This window comes from Pleurodeles waltl, chromosome 4_1, assembly GCF_031143425.1.
Source record: "Pleurodeles waltl isolate 20211129_DDA chromosome 4_1, aPleWal1.hap1.20221129, whole genome shotgun sequence".
Taxonomy (NCBI): domain Eukaryota; kingdom Metazoa; phylum Chordata; class Amphibia; order Caudata; family Salamandridae; genus Pleurodeles; species Pleurodeles waltl.
Window position 1 is genome coordinate 109,580,049 of NC_090442.1, and position 16,091 is coordinate 109,596,139.

Below are 16,091 nucleotides of genomic sequence, written 5' to 3' on the forward strand. Positions count from 1 at the left end.
TAAAATTAATATCTTGACTTGAATATGTTGGATATTTGTCATTTTGGTCTTGTTTGATTTAGATAAATATTGCCTATTTTTCTAAACTCGTGTGGTGTCCATTTTGTATTTTGTAGTGTTTTCACTGTATTACGGTGCATGTTGGTGCAAATACTGTACACATTGCTTCTGGGGTTAAGCCTTTCTGCTCTTGCCAAGCTACCAAGGGGGTGAGCGTGGTTTAACCAGGTGCGTTTCTCCTTTAGTAAATCAATAGATTACACTGTTCCAGGCAAGAGAAAGAAAAGAACACAGATTCTAGTGGCACTTCTAAAGTTAGAAGCAAGAGCCCTCACACATCCAGTGGATGCCATGCTTCATCATACGGCTAGCTCCTCGTCAGAATGGCGCTGCAATGCCTGACGGGCCCTACCACCTCCGGGACGACCTATTGTCTCAGGTATTTGTTTGATTCTTAAACCACTCAAAATTTTCTGTGACCATTTTTTACAACCTCTAGTGAGGGCTACCTCTACTTCTTTGAAGGATACTAAAGAAGTCATTATCCTTATCAATGAGATCAATTCCACTGAACAGGTGAATGCTCCAATAAGTTTGGATGTTGAGTCTCTCTATACAAATATACTGCAGCAAGCCACGCTCTGAGTTGTTGAAGACTCATTGGCCCAGAATACACTGACTTCCCCCACCCCATGTCCTTTATCATGCAATGTGCTACTTTGGCCCTGACTGAGAATTATTTTAAGTTTGAGGACCAACTGTATCATCAGATATATGGGACATCGTTGGGGAGTACCTTCGCTACCAGTTTAGCCTTCCTTTATATGTATCACTTTGAGGAACAATTTATACTCAATAGTTCAAACCCATTTGAGAATAATATTAAATTGTGGCATCGGTGTATCGACAATATCTTGATTATATGGCAGGGTCCAACCCAAATGGTCAGCTCATTCACCACTTGGATTAATGAACTAGACCCTTTCCTAAGGTTCTCTTCTACTTTTTCTACCACCCAGCTCCCGTTCCTTGACCTGATGGTTACCATTAATCATGGCAAACTAGAGACTAGCACTTATCACAAAAAACAGACCACAATAACCTACTTCTATATGAAAGTCATCATCCCAAAACATTGAGGGACAATTTACCTTACGGTCAGTTTTTATGACTCTGCCGTAACTGTTGTGACATCACAAGTAGACGATCTAACTAAAAAGTTACAAGACAGACACTACCCACGTTAGATAATCAATTCGGCCTGAAAATCGGCTCACAACAATCATAGAAAGGCATTACTGACATCAGTACCTAAGCACTCAGACCCTTGACTGACGTGTTTCCACTTATACACCCTTGTCTAATACCATCAAGAAAATGATTAACAAACAATGGTTGATACTCTGCAGGGGCGGTGAAATCATTCCAAAACCTCTATTTGCTTTTAAATGGACTAGGGATATTAAAGACATAGTAGTACATACTCGTCCAAGGCTTTTGGCTTCTGAACCTAGACAGACCACACTGTGGCAACTCCCACTAGTGCAGGGCCACCACCCGTGTGGGAGTTGCAATGTATGCCCTTTGACTTCAGAAACTGACTCTTTGGAGTTGCACCCTCTAGGCAGGTGGCGCCTTCTGAAACATACCAATTGCATCACTCGTAATTGTATTCACATGACCACATGCCCCTGTTTGCTACGTTATATAGGGATGACGACAAGACTGGTCAACGTTAGAATTAATGAACATTGCATCAGATGTGAACGAGCAACTACTAAATTGAGTGTCTACTTCATCAAGACTAAGCACACCTCCGAAGATTTACAGTGGGTAGTGCTAGAGGCTCCCAACCAGCTGACTAAGGGCTCTCAGAGTCCATTTGAAAAGAGCATTGATGGGTGCTTAAGCTGGGGACCCATATTAATGGGTTATATGACGAGATACCATTGATGAGCTTCTAAAGGGGCTCCTGAGTCTTACCTGCATTATTTCAAAAATTGTTACAGCCAGGTATTGACTTACCAACATTACACTAGCACCTTTCGTTTTATGACAGTTTTTACTCAATGAACAGACATTGATATTCTTTGACTCTTCATGCTTTATTTCATTTACCATTATAATCACTTGGACCATCTTGACAGATCTGGTCTCTTGAATAAGGCTTGTTTTTGATTAATAATCATTGTTTTTTAGGTCGAGCGTTAGCGTTCGGCCTGCTGTATACTAAAGTATACAATAGAGTGAGTTCCAGTGTTTTGATTGTTAGTTGCAGTGTCCTTCAAAAATCCTTGCTTGCTAGTGGTCAGTTCTGCCTCTTTGTCCTGCCTTTTTTTCACTTTGGGAGCAGCACAAAGTACTGTGTAATTGCGCTATGTCCTGTTTATCTCTTCTGTAAGCTACTTTTTTTTGGCATTTGCCTATTTCACCTCAACAGTGTGGGTGCTTGTTCAGTCCCTCCTCCCCACCAGCTCCCTCTGTAAACATAAACCAACAGCAGAGGGGGTATTTTCCATGGTCAGCTCGCCCTTGCTCTCTTTATTTTCAGTCTGCATGGCAAGGAAAGTCCACTTAGTAATTTACAACACTAGGAGCTCTAACTCGAGCAAACACAAGAGCATTGCATTCCCCCACCCCACCCCACCCTTAGCTTTGTAAATTCCTAACCGGACTTTTCTTGCCACACAAATGAAAAAAAAAACGCAGCGCGATTGTGCTGCGTTTTTTTTTCTTTTCATTTGTGTGGCAAGAAAAGTCCAGTTATGAGTTTCCGACGGTAATAGCTCTAACTCGAGCAAATGCATGCACCGTGGCATTGAAAATGCTTGTTAACTCCTCTATTTAAAATGCTCTGGGTTATGTTTGATTCTCTCATCTTCACAACCTGCAGCAGCCCCTCCCCAACCTAGCACGACTATCAGACGGTCCCTCTCACACACTCAATTACAATGGACAACCCTGACCTGACACAGCATGTGCTGTTTAAAATGCTCTGGTTACGTGCGATTCTCTCATCTTCACACACTGCATCAGCCCCTCCCCAACCTAGCACGACTATCAGACGGTCCCTCTCACACACTCAATTACAATGGACAACCCTGACCGGACACAGCATGTGCTGCGCCTCCTTGGACCCCTCCTTAGGGTATGACGCTGAGGAGTCACCAGGGGAGACGCTGCTTCTCAACGGCAGCCTTCATTCTCCCCTCCCAAGGACGAATAGCTGCTGCTATGCAGGAGTTCTTTCATCGTTATCCCACTGAGTGGCAACACCTCCATTCACTCTGGCCGGGAGAAATATCTCTTCTACACTACCTTAACAAATGCAGAAATAAACGGGAAGGCAAGCTAATCACTTACCTCTTCTTGCACTTTTTCACTTAATGGAGAGGCTCTGTCACTCTGTAAGTGCCATCTGCAACATATTCGCCATGCCTTACAGGCAGAGGGTGGCCAGTCTTTTCTTTACTTTTGTAAAACCAGGGTCCCACAGAAAGTATTTAGGAGTTGTTGGAAAAATCAGATCTTTCATCACGGAATCCTTTCTCAAACAACATGCAAAATAATGCCCCTACTTACAATAAAAGAGAAACTGAAAGAGACAGAGGTCTGTAGTTTTATGTATAGGATGCACCAGTGAGTAATGTGCTCTCTGCTGGGATGTTTTCCTATGTTGAACAGGTTTTATTCTGCACACACACCCTGCTCACCCATTCTTTCTCTGGTCGATAAATGGATTGTTGTTGATACCTGTTACAGTGCCATGAAATGCCGGAAAATGCAGTGGAATGCTTTTACAACAACTCAAATTGTACGCACCTTTCCTCTTTTTATTCCCTGTTTCTGGAATGTTCTACTTTTGGACTCTGTTACACTGTTGTCTGCAACTCATTTCATTCTCCCACACCAAATGCATCATCTTCCTTGTATCACATTTCCGACACCCTGTGCTGATTTTTTCCCTTTGGTTGCCAATAGTGGGCTCAAGCACTATTTCTTGGGGGCTAAGGCTTATTCATGGCACAAGTCTTAAAGAACATAGGTGGGGGGACTGACCAAGTTAGACACTATGCAAGTGACATCAAGGCACATGACACCACGGCATGTGAAATCGCACCTGGAATCACAGGTAGTGGCATCACAACCCATGACCTGACAGGAAATGAGACAGAGGTCTGTTGTTTAATGCTTAGGACGCAACAGTGAGTAATGTGCTCTCTACTGGGATGTTTTCCTATGTTGAATGGGTTTTTTTCTGCACACGCCCTGCTCACCTATTCTTTCTGTGGTCGATAAATGGATCATGAGTTAATGACACCTGCTACAGTGCCATGAAATACCGGAAAATGCTTTGGAATGCTTTTACAACAACTCAAATTGTACGAACCTTTCCTCTTTTTATTCACTGTTTCTGGAATGCTCTACGTTTGGACTCTGTTACAGTAGTGTCTGCAACTCATTTCATTCTTCCACACCAAATACATCATCGTCCTTTTATCACATTTCCGACACGCTGTGCTGATTTTTTCTATTTGGTTGCCAATAGTGGGCTCAAGCACTATTTCTTGGGGGCTAAGGCTTATTCATGGCACAAGTCTTAAAGAAAATAAGTGGGGGGACTGACCAAGTTAGACACTATGCAAGTGACATCACAGCACATGACAACACAGCGTGTGAAATTGCACCTGGAATCATAGGTAGTGGCATCACAACCCATGACCTGACAGGAAATGACATCACAAGAAGTGAGATCTGGTCTTAAGACCTCAAGCATATGCTTACCGCAAGAAAGCAAAGCCTAGTGTCTGCGAGAGGCAAAATGCCTACAGCACCTGGTGTTCCCAGGCGGTCTCCCATCCAACTACTAACCAGGCCCGACCCTGCTTAGTTTCTGAGATCGGGCGAATTCAGGGTGGTATGACAGTAGGCAGGAAAAGCTGCAGTTTCAGCTCTCTTCTGCTCACCAAGCCCACTGCCCGGAGCCTACTGCTCTTAATCGCACCTGCACAGGCTCCCCTTGGGAAGTCGGACATGCGCTCACTGCTGGAGGCCCAATGCCCCAACCCACATGGAACACAATTTTTAGGGTCGAGCCTGCGTCGCATGCGCTTGAGCATGCGTTTCGCTTGCGAAACGCATTAGTAGTTAGAAAAGGGCCCGGAGCCCCGCCCATGTCATGTCAGTGTCTTTCATTGGTTTGTGGGCTTGCCTTTCAAAATCTGCTTTCTTTCATTAGTGGAAGGCATGCATACGTCATGCCTTTTCCGGTGGTTAGCCCTCCTCGAGCGCAGCGACCAAGTACTGAAAACATGCAAGGCACTGTGTTTTCCGTCCGGTTTGTGGACTACTATTTATCTTCTTTTGCAGCACGATCTCGCTTGGCAGAAGTTGAGCGCTGTTACATAGTTAATTGCACTTTTGCCTGTTACATACATAATTGAACTTTTGCCAATAGGTTTAATGTGGCAAGAAAAGTCTGGTTGGGAGTTTACAACTGCTAATAGCTCTAACTCAGGGAAATGCGAGACCTGTTGCATTGCAAATACTTGTTTCATTAGGTATTTACATGGCCCCCCACCTCCCCTTTTTCGGGGTTGGAATATCTTTTTTCAGCAACAATAGTCGTCTTTCGACTCCCTTCTGATTTTCTATCGGAGTCCGCTTTCTATTGCTATTTGCTTTCTTTCGTTGGTTATGGCTTTGATTTGTCCTTGCCGAGACCTCTGATCTATTTACCAGACAACTGTGCCGATCCCCTCACTTCCGGGATGGCGGCCGTCAGGTAGGTCTCTGGCATTGGATGACATGCGAAATGTGAGTACACATTTCATTTTCTCTTTTTGGTCATCGAGGGTCTGATGACCCCTATTTTATTTTGAGACACCATGCCCAGACTACCATTATTAAGATCCCCCGTTATAACGGGTGCATTATCGATTGTACAGGTTAAATCTGGAGGCTAGCACTGCGCGAAGTGTACGAGGCAGCATTTCATTGCACACATGCGTTGTCTGAAACAACCCGACTACCTGATATAGACTTGATTTTCTAGGCCCCTCATTGCTGCATCGTCTTCTGTGTCTTTGTTTTACCAATTGTAGTTACCATTGGCATACAATCTGTGGCTAATGAGCTTCCCCCTTCTCAAGAGCCCATCCTCACTTTTTCGTGTGGGCATTAGAATTTTTAGGAGAACTCCCGTCCTCACCTAAATGGACGCACCTTTTCAATCATTTGGTATTAACCAACCCCCTCCTTCTGGCTGCATTATTACCTCCTTTTTCAGTTCTTCTGTGTAATTGAATTACTGTTATTTTTGTGATGCATGTAGTGACGTCAGTCCATTGGCTCGCACTTCCCAAGAAACCCGGTCCTCAATGTAGGAGGGTAAGGAGTTTTTATTATGGGCATTGTCAGATGTAGCACAACAGCACATCAACACAGAGGCCCTAATTGCGATCTCGGTGGGGAAACCCACGAGATCGGCGCTGACGGTCAACAGAAGACCACCAGCGCACAGAACCCCCGGCCGGCCACATAATAAACTTCCAGCTGGGCCTGAACATTGACGCCAGCAAGCAGTGCGCTGTATGCAGCAGCACCCCGTCGCGCATTTCACTGCCCGTAAATCGGGGAGTGAAATGCGTGACGGGGCTGTGCATGGGGGGCCCTGCACTGCCCATGCTAAGTGCATGGGCAGTGCAGGGACCCCCATGGTGGCCCGAATCAGTCATTCCGCCAGGCTTTCCCACCATGTAAAGGCTGGTGGAATCGGACTCATTATCCGGCAGGCAGCGCTGCTTGCAGCACTGCCCTGTCGGATCAGAAACACCGCCACCGCCAGGCTGCTTGGTGGCGGTGTTTCATTCGTGGCGGTTCTGCCACGTTCATTATATGGCGGTCTGGACCGCCATGCTATTGGCGGAATTTACCGCCACCAACGGCATGGTGGTCCAGACCGCCATGTTAGTAATGACCACCAGAGGGTCACCACACCTTTATGGAGTTTTATTTTGCATCATGTCATTTACCGTGTTTTACTCCTTTTTCCACAGGTTCTCACCTATTGAGGCCATAGTTGGGTAGCACTTCATGTAAGTTTACTTGTAACCCTTCAGATAATGAAATTCCTTTAGGGTATGTAATATAGCTTAGAAGAAAATTGTTTTGGTCCTGATGAAGCACCATGTGATCCTTATGGACCGTTTAGGTGCGAAACACGTTGACCTCATATAGTAGCTAAAGGGATATTGTTACTAACAATTTTTTTTGGGACTGGGGGAACATTATTCTGATCCAACTCCCCTGTGTTTTTAATTTTGACTGAGATCCTCAATATCTAATGAAATATTTGGTTTTGAGGCTTTCGAGCCAATTTTAACATGTTTTCTCCTGCTTTTTCTTGATGGTAGGTTTAAATTTACACCTGCCTCAACAAATATGGCACACGCTGATAAATTAAGATCTCTTGCAAAGAGCCCCCTTGTGGTGGCCATCAGGCAGTACAGCTCCAGTCTGATGAGGACTTAGCCCTATGATGAAACATGCCATCCATTGGATGTGTGAGGGCTCTTGCTTCTAACTTTAGAAGTGCCACTAGAATCTGTGTTCTTTTCTTTCTCTCTCTTGCCTGGAACAGTGTACTCTACTGATTTACTTAACATTTAGGGAGGATGTGCCCTGGATCGTGTTAATCTTCCTTTCCCTCTCATATCTGGTGTTTCTCCTTTACCCTGACTAGAGTGAGGGTCCCTGCTTGGACAGATTGCAAACTGACTTCCAACCAGAGACCCCATTTCTAACAACAGGTATATCAGAACAGGAAAAACTACCACTCAATCAATGTTCAGGTTGTGTGTCCGGCAGACCAGTACATTTCACAAGTCACAGCCAAGTATCCAGGTACTGTGCATGACTTCTACATCATGCTGAACAGGAATGTCCCACAGCTAATGGCACGACTCCACTAAGAGAGGGCCTGGCTGGTTGGTGAGTTTCCATTGTGGTGTGTGTTTGTGATTTATGTCTTGTAGGAAAGTGCCCTTGTTGGCATGGCTACCCTACCCCCTTTTTACCTGATATTGATGCCAACTAAGAGTGTTCTGAGATCCTGCTAACCAGGCCTCAGCAACAGTGGTCTTTTCAAAAAAATCTCTAGCTTTGTTTCCACAATTGGCACACCTCTGGCACACAGTTAAGTCCCTTGTAAAAGTTATCCATGGTACTGTCGTAGTTTGGACTCTTGCTCTGAGCAAGACTGCTGGTCTCAGGATGACAGTACTTTCGTTTGTCGGTGACTAAGTCTCTTCCTACAACTAGTTGTAACTGTTGTCCAAACCTTACCGGCTCACTAGCAGTACCTCACCAGAAACACAATAGTAAAAGGTGATTTGTAGCAGTCGCTTACGCATGGGCTCAAAGTAAGATATCTCAGGGTTGTCGTGGTTAAACGGAAATTACCTTTTTCTCACAGATTTATTATGTCTCATACAAACAAAGGCAATAACACAGATGCAGTGAAATTATAATAGTTTTTATTCAACATAACTGCAATTTGTGATAAGTTGCATGAACTGCAATGATTAGGATAATGAATATACCAAGCAACAGTATTGTGAAGAAGAGAGTCATTGTTATAAAGACCCCCACCATTGTGCAATATATAAAATAAATATATGTATATGTATAAGATGGAATATGCCCTAATACCCTAAGAAGAATAGGTCTAACCTCCTACCTAAAAGGAGAGCTGGGTTCGTTAAACTTAATCTGCCAAAGCCGTGTCCATGAGAGGAGCCCCCAACCCTCGTTACCTTGGAATGAGGTCTCTATCTCAGACTCTGTAGGGACACGAAGACTGGGTCAGCATCTTGACGACTGCAACATCGGTATCAGCGATGGTGGCGATGCCCTCTGGTCGGAATCCCTCTGATTATCTGTCTAAAGTGTGTTGTATTTATTCAGATCTACAAGGGCCACTGACATAAGTGTTATTCATAACAATAGATAACAGGCATGCTTGGGACGGCAATTAATATCAACAGTCCCTCGAAAGTATAGAGAGGGAAAATCCCTAAGTGTGAATACCTACTGTATGTTTGTCTTTCGTGCTTGATCTTGACGCCTTGGCGCAGTGACACTGATAATAGAACCCATAACAAGTGGCCTAACTATAAACAAGGCCGCCATCTTAAAGGAAATAAATAATTAAATGGACTAAGACAGAGCAAGCTAAGTAGGTTAAAAGTCACTGGGTGACGGGGGCACGAGTTTACAAGCCTACGGCTAAGCTAACTCTTGTTATCCCGTTAAAACAAACTAGGATTCACTACACCCTCCCCATTGCCGTAACAGGTATGATGAAGGTAAAGCAATACAAATGCTAAAAAAGCTGCTACTGAACAAAAAGCTAAAAAATTTACTAAATGACAAAATAATTGCTGTGTGTTAAAATTTGTTTAAAAAACATACAGAGATGTTAATATCAACCACGACAAGTATAGCAAACTTTTAGTATAATCGCTTATTTTAGAACCGGGAACTGGTAAGCAAATTCATCAAATCATGTGCTCTATGCAGGATCTTGAAGAATGTCATCGAAGTCACCATTTAAGGATCTTAAAAACGAGTCAACATCGTCTGAAGTGAAATCGAGAGCTGGACGGACAAACGGATCCACAGAGCAGAAGTGAGCCACATTCATCGGTGTATCGACACTCGCTGCAGCGCCCTCATCCATATCAGATCTTATAACAGAAAGTTCATAGGTGGCCTCGCGGAGCAACCTCAGTCTCAAGGGGCATGACCGTGAATGAACCCTCATTGGGGACATCAGCAGTTCGTGGTCCACAGGAGATGTCGGAGCAACAGCAAGACAGACCATAGGCAGATGTTCAAAGAGGCACCATATGCAGCGGAAGACCGGCTGTACACACCAGAGTAGCGGCCGGAATGACAACGACCAGTCAAATTCCAGTTCCACCAGCAAAGGTGTACCGAAGATCCGAACCATGCGTTCACGGCACAGTGGGGTTGACGGGAGCGGCTCCATTGCTCTGTGTTGCTGGAAAGAAAACCACTGCGAATCAGAAGAAATAGCAGTAGTAGTCCGCCAATTAAAGCCAAAATAATCGGAAAGCCACCAAACACACTAGAAAAGAGAGAATGGATGGCTGATGGGATGACTCCGAAGACAGTCTGGAAGATGGACACGAAACCAGACCCGACAGCCTTAAAGAAATGCACAATCCCAGTGGTGCTTGAAGCATTGAATATTCTCGATACCAGCTCTCCAAAGTGTTTGGGGAAATCGGTATTTAAAAGGGATTGTATCTCGGCTGATGATCTCGCAATCTGGAGAGCATACGTCTCTTTTGCGGATGTCAAGGCGACCTGTTTCTGAAAAAATAGCGCCTTTAGTCTACTCAACTTGTCATAGTTCATATTAATAGTATCTATGTGGGGCCACAATTCAGATACTTGTATCTCTTGTGTGGGGGGGAAACAAAACATGTCCACAACACGTAACGACCTTCGTGACTGAAATTGCGTAGGCAATTCCAGGTCGCAAGCCGCAACAGCTTTGATCATTCAGTAGAACATAACTTCCATTGGAGAGTACATGAAATACTGGACGAATCAAGGGGACGGGAGTACCCTTCAGAAAACAGGCCAAATTCGCGACCCCCGCATTGCAAAGACCATGAAGGGACACCTGTTTGCATATCATAGAATGAAGAACAGCAGTCTCACATTCACTTCCGGTAAGAAAGACCTCCTGTTCACCGTTCATACATCTGTAGTCAAAGGGCAACTCCCACTCTTCCTTAATAAAGCTATCTCCTAGCTGCTCATATCGTCCCACCGCAAGATGTTTCAGGCAGTTCGAGAAACGAAAGGTTGAAATCGGTAAATTAATAATGCCGTGCAAGAGCCAGATAGTTGAAGGACTCTCTGCTACCGTGAAGGGCAACTTATCTAATTTCTCTACTTGAAGCAGGGTGAAACGAGCCTCCCTTTTAGCCATTGTCTCTTGTTCCCTGGAAAAATTAAAAGCAGCAAATAGTTCACTCCCATTAATGTACTTCCATGGAATGTGGCCACTTTTCAGTGTCTGTAATGTCCAACCCAGCTGCATGATGGAACGTAGCTGCGTTTGCCCATGATATAACCGGGACAAGTCAGTCTGAGTGATATCAATAGCAGACGACACTATATTTGACAGTGAATAAATCCTGTTGGACAGCGTGTTCATGCCATTATCGACAACAGCTAATGTTTTTTCCAAATTCTCCTTATCTAGTTGCCTTAAACGTGCAGCAGCCTCAATCTGGGAAAGTTTCCAAATTTCATTATACATAGCATATAAAAACCATTTCGAGTGATGTTTCCTAGGACCTAACAGAAAATCCTGTAAGTCTATACTGTCAGAAAGAGTGTTCAGGTGTTGCTTAACCGCTGTTAGCGTGTTTGTCTGCACCCATTGCTGGCACAGCTTACCCACACTGTATGTTGTAATTATACCTGTATGTTGACCTGATATAAAGCAAGGGTCAGGCCTGTGAATGGAAAAAAAACCCTGAAGAGTTCAAAAAACGCTTACTACACTTATCAGTGTCGGAGGGCCAAACCAACCACCCGCCGGGACGGGAAAGTGAAGAATTATAGGTACCAGCCTTAACCATTGCATCTATCCAGTCTTCTGAGACATTGAGAAATTGTTGCCAATCTTTAAACTTTGTCGGAGTAGGGATACTGGGCGTGTTCAGGTCTTTGATTTTCGCTAGCCCCAGACATGACGTCTGCTCAATAGTGTCATTTAAGAAAATAATTTGCACAGGAATTAGGCAAGCTCGAAACAAAGCCTCCCTACCCTGTATCTGCCAATCTTGTGTCCCCCATACACTTTTCAAATCAACAGTATCTTTCCAATATTCGTAACCCTCAATCGAGAGCCGGGAAACAAAGGGATCTGAATAAATCAGTTTTGTATCTGTTAGCAGCAGTTTTCTAATTTGTGCCGGAGGTAATTTAAAATAATACGACTCTGCTTTTCTTGTATCATGCCCAGAAAAGTATGTACATTTTTCGCTGTAATACTTCGGACTCCCCACCTGTGGTGTCGAACAATGTTCCCATTGTGTATAATTCAAGAGAGGCCTATATCTAGTTGCACGGTGTAGGTAGTGATGTCCCCAATTGTTATAGCAGAACATTTCCCCATAATTCATTGTATAATCATATACATCATCACTTCCAAAAGCGGAATAGTCCTTCATTTCAGTTAGCATTGAATCAACTGTTTGGACATTCCAATCATCAGAGACAACATTAGGTGTAATAACATCAGACATTGAAATTTTGAACACGTATGGTATTTGAATTATCTCTGTAGGCCCATATATATCGAACAGAACTTTGTCCCACACAATCCCATCAATAATTGGTATAGCTGTAATATTGACAGGGGACAAATCACGTCGGACCTTATGTGAAGAATGATGTGGTGTTAAAATTTCATCAGCAGGCTCTACAGAGGAGCGATCAGCGATATAGTGACCATTAATTAGTAAAAAGAAAACAGTCACAAAACCAATCCATAAAAATAATGCAATAAATGTCAAACAGAACCAGAGATAGTTCCATGGATATATCAAATAGTTCTCCTTAAGCCATTGATAGAATTTGCTACATCTCGAAAGTTTGTCAGACTCAGTTGAGGATGAATCCGAAGAAAAATCATCAATGTCTACAAAATAGCCAGAGGAAGTCTCTGCAAACACAGGACCCGTCGAATTCTCATCCATTGCTCGTGGAAGGTCTTGATAGACAACGTCATTCGCCGTGGAAGTGTTAGTGTAAAACACAGCCAAATCCTGAAGCAGGGTGGTCTCCGAAGTTGTTACTGGAACCAACAAAAGTTCATCTTCCGCCCTCCCCATGGTCGAGGAAGTGCTCGGAACAGCAGGTGACATAGTTGCATAGTAAGTAGTAGTGATATTCATCCTACTATGTAGATGGACGTCCTGTTGGGTAGTGAGAGGGGATAGGGAACTACCCAAGGGACCTCCTGGTCTACTGTGAAGAATTGGCCACATGATGTAATTTGATGTCATCAATGGAGATGAATCTGTTTGATTTGGAACCAGACAATGGTGGAAGGATGACAGTCCTTGTGCCTTTTATCCCCAAGACCGGTACAGGTGCTCTGTATGATGGACCAAATTCTTTTTTCACAGCGATCTTCTCACAAACCAGATCCCCAATGTTAGGAATCCAGCCAGTCGAAGTTTTCGCCAATTCCCTTATTCCCAAGGTGGCAGCACTTGTAGATGATTTATTATCACGGAATTGTTGAAGCTCCTGTAAAACAGCGAGACGTTCTTTTATGTCAAATGGTGTTTCTGCTGCCACCATACCAGAGGCATCAAGATCGGGGACATACATAGGTGTCCCAAAGAGTACCTCATATGGAGACCTTCCCCCCAAGGACCGTCTTGGCAGATTATTCAGTGCTCTCTGGACCCCATATAGGTAATGTAACCAACTGCGGCCTGAACCTAATCCTCGAGCTGTTAAGGACTGCTTTAGATCACGATTCCGCCTCTCCACGACCGAATTTCCCTCATAATGGCATGGTGAGGAGTAATGGAGTTCAACACCCATCGTTCTCATGGTGTCCCTGAAAGCTTTAGAGGCAAATGCAGGGCCCTGGTCGAATGGAATGCTGCAACCGCATATGTACCGATAAAGATCAGCAAATCTTTTATAACAGTCCGGGCGTCAGCCGACCGCTGTGGCCATACCCACAGGAATCTAGAACAGGAATCTACAGCCACTAAAATGTATTTATATGCAACATCAGGCTGCAAGGGACCACAATGGTCCAGGTATACACAATGGAGTGGCTTGTCTGACACTAAGAGAGATGTCTGCTGAGGGCGTTTGATATTTGAGCCCTTAATCTGCTGACAAATGTCACAGCAAAGGACATACTGTTTAGTCCGTCTGCATAGACCAGGCCACCGGTACCGTTGTTGTAGAATGGTGATAGTGGCCTGTATACCAGCATGTGCAGAAGCGACACCCTCATGTGCAGCTGTTATCAGCTCTAATCTTTGGTCTTCATTGGGGATCACTCGATCACCTACTTCAGGAATTGTTGCAAAAGCAACATTCTGTGCACTGATATGATAAGTATAGTTCGTAGGGTATCCTTTCGGAAGGGTCTTGCCTGCAGCTGAAGCTTTAACGGCAATCAGTATTTCATTATCCAACCTCGTCCAAGAACGAGTCACTGCAGCCACAGAAGCCGTAGCTACTGATGCTTTGGCCGCTTCATCAGCCAATTTATTGCCGGCAACGTGTATTCCTACACGTTGGTGTCCTAATGTATGAACTACATGGACACATGGTAGCTTCTCCTTAAGATCAGCCACCCTTCCCCACAACATTTTGTGTTTAATGGTGTTCCCTTTAGAATCTCTAAACCCGTTCAGTTTCCAATGATTGAGATAATCATTGTATGACTGGACGCAGTAATATGAATCACAGACTATCAAAGTCTGGGTTCCTGGCTCAGTATGTTCGAGCGCTAGAAGAAGAGCCTTAAATTCGGCCAACTGGGCTGTGCAGTCCCCTAAGGTCTGCGTGTAGGTATTGTGAGGATGGAAAACTCCGCCTTCCATCGTCCCGCACACGGCTGCACAAGCCGCCGAGTATTGATGTTTGGTACCTACAGCCGGTTGTGCCGACCCGTCAGTGTAAATGATGGTATTATATCTGTCTATTAGCAAGATATGTAGAGGAGCGGGGTACTCCTGTTCATACTGTATGAACACAATTCTTGTGTCTGAAGTCTTGGGTCAAACACATAATCAACATCAGTGGCGGTCAGAGACGTTGCCCATTGAATACAACGTGGATGTAATGCCTTAGCGTTTGGAACGCTCGCTTTAGTGACAGCCTCTAGGGCCGGCACTGGGAAGACAACAATAATTTGTTTCCCCTGGTCAAGTGGCCTCTCCTTTATGACGGCCATCTTAACTGCTTTCAGAATCTTTTCTGTAGGTGCAAAACGTTTCTCAGCATTGGAGTATAAGTGTGATTTGTATGCTATCGGCACCGTGTCACCCTCATTAAAGGTGACATAGGTAAACCCAAGGGCTCCAGCAATTATTCTGATGACCAAATTTGTTTTATTGTCCCGTGTGTATAAGTGTCTAGCTTCTAGCATGTCCCGTTGTATGTCCCTAAGGATGTGTGTGTGTTCAATCGTCTATCTTCTGCTGGAAAAGTTGGGCTGAATTAAGTCATAAAGTGGTTTAATGCGTTCCGCATAATCTGGAATGTATGTTCTGCCAAAATTAAAGAAACCCAGTAATGACTGTAATTTCTTAAGTGTGTTCGGAGGCTGTAACTGAGCACATTTTTCTAGGAAGTGCGGGGCCAGGCTCTTCCCCTTGTTCGATAGCTCATATCCCAGGAACAATACACTAAGAAAGACTATCTTGCTTTTCTTAAAATAAAATTTATAACCGAATTCTGCAAATCCCAAAATGACCCGATCGACCCTCGCAAGATGAATGTCGAGGGCGTCGTCAGTGAGATAGATATCATCCACATAGGACAATGCATCGGAATCAAGCTCGTGCAAAATCGATGTCACACGGGCTGAAAACAGTCCTGGGCTATTTTTATAGCCTTGGGGTAAACGACAAAAGCGTTTCTGAGAGCCAAATGAAAATGCACTTAGGTCCCGACTTTCATGTGCTAAATTCTGGCAGAAAAAACCATTAGAAATATCCAATGTAGTTTTATATTTTTTACGCACTATATTATTTATCAGTGCTGTGCTGTGTGAATTTTGTATAGCATATGTGCGAGTATGACTATTTAAATGTCTGTAATCAACCACTATTCTATATGAATGATCTGGTTTCGCAATGGGAAATAATGGATTATTCATGGCCGATGTACAAGGCTCAATCACTCCCTGATATTCAAGTTGTGACAGGATCTCCGTCACCGGATCTTTTGCTTCATGCTTAACAGGGTATTGTGGCTGCGGGTGGGGAGTAGACCTAACG

The 16,091-nt window shown here is 44.1% G+C and overlaps 1 protein-coding gene and 1 pseudogene across 1 annotated transcript in view; one reads left to right on the plus strand and one right to left on the minus strand.

The window, feature by feature from the left end:
* LOC138287082 (glycine N-acyltransferase-like) overlaps positions 1-16,091 on the plus strand; it is a 214,293-nt gene that overhangs the window by 162,407 nt on the left and 35,795 nt on the right. The window lies entirely within an intron of this gene.
* LOC138288672 (5S ribosomal RNA) lies at positions 4,824-4,932 on the minus strand (annotated as a pseudogene).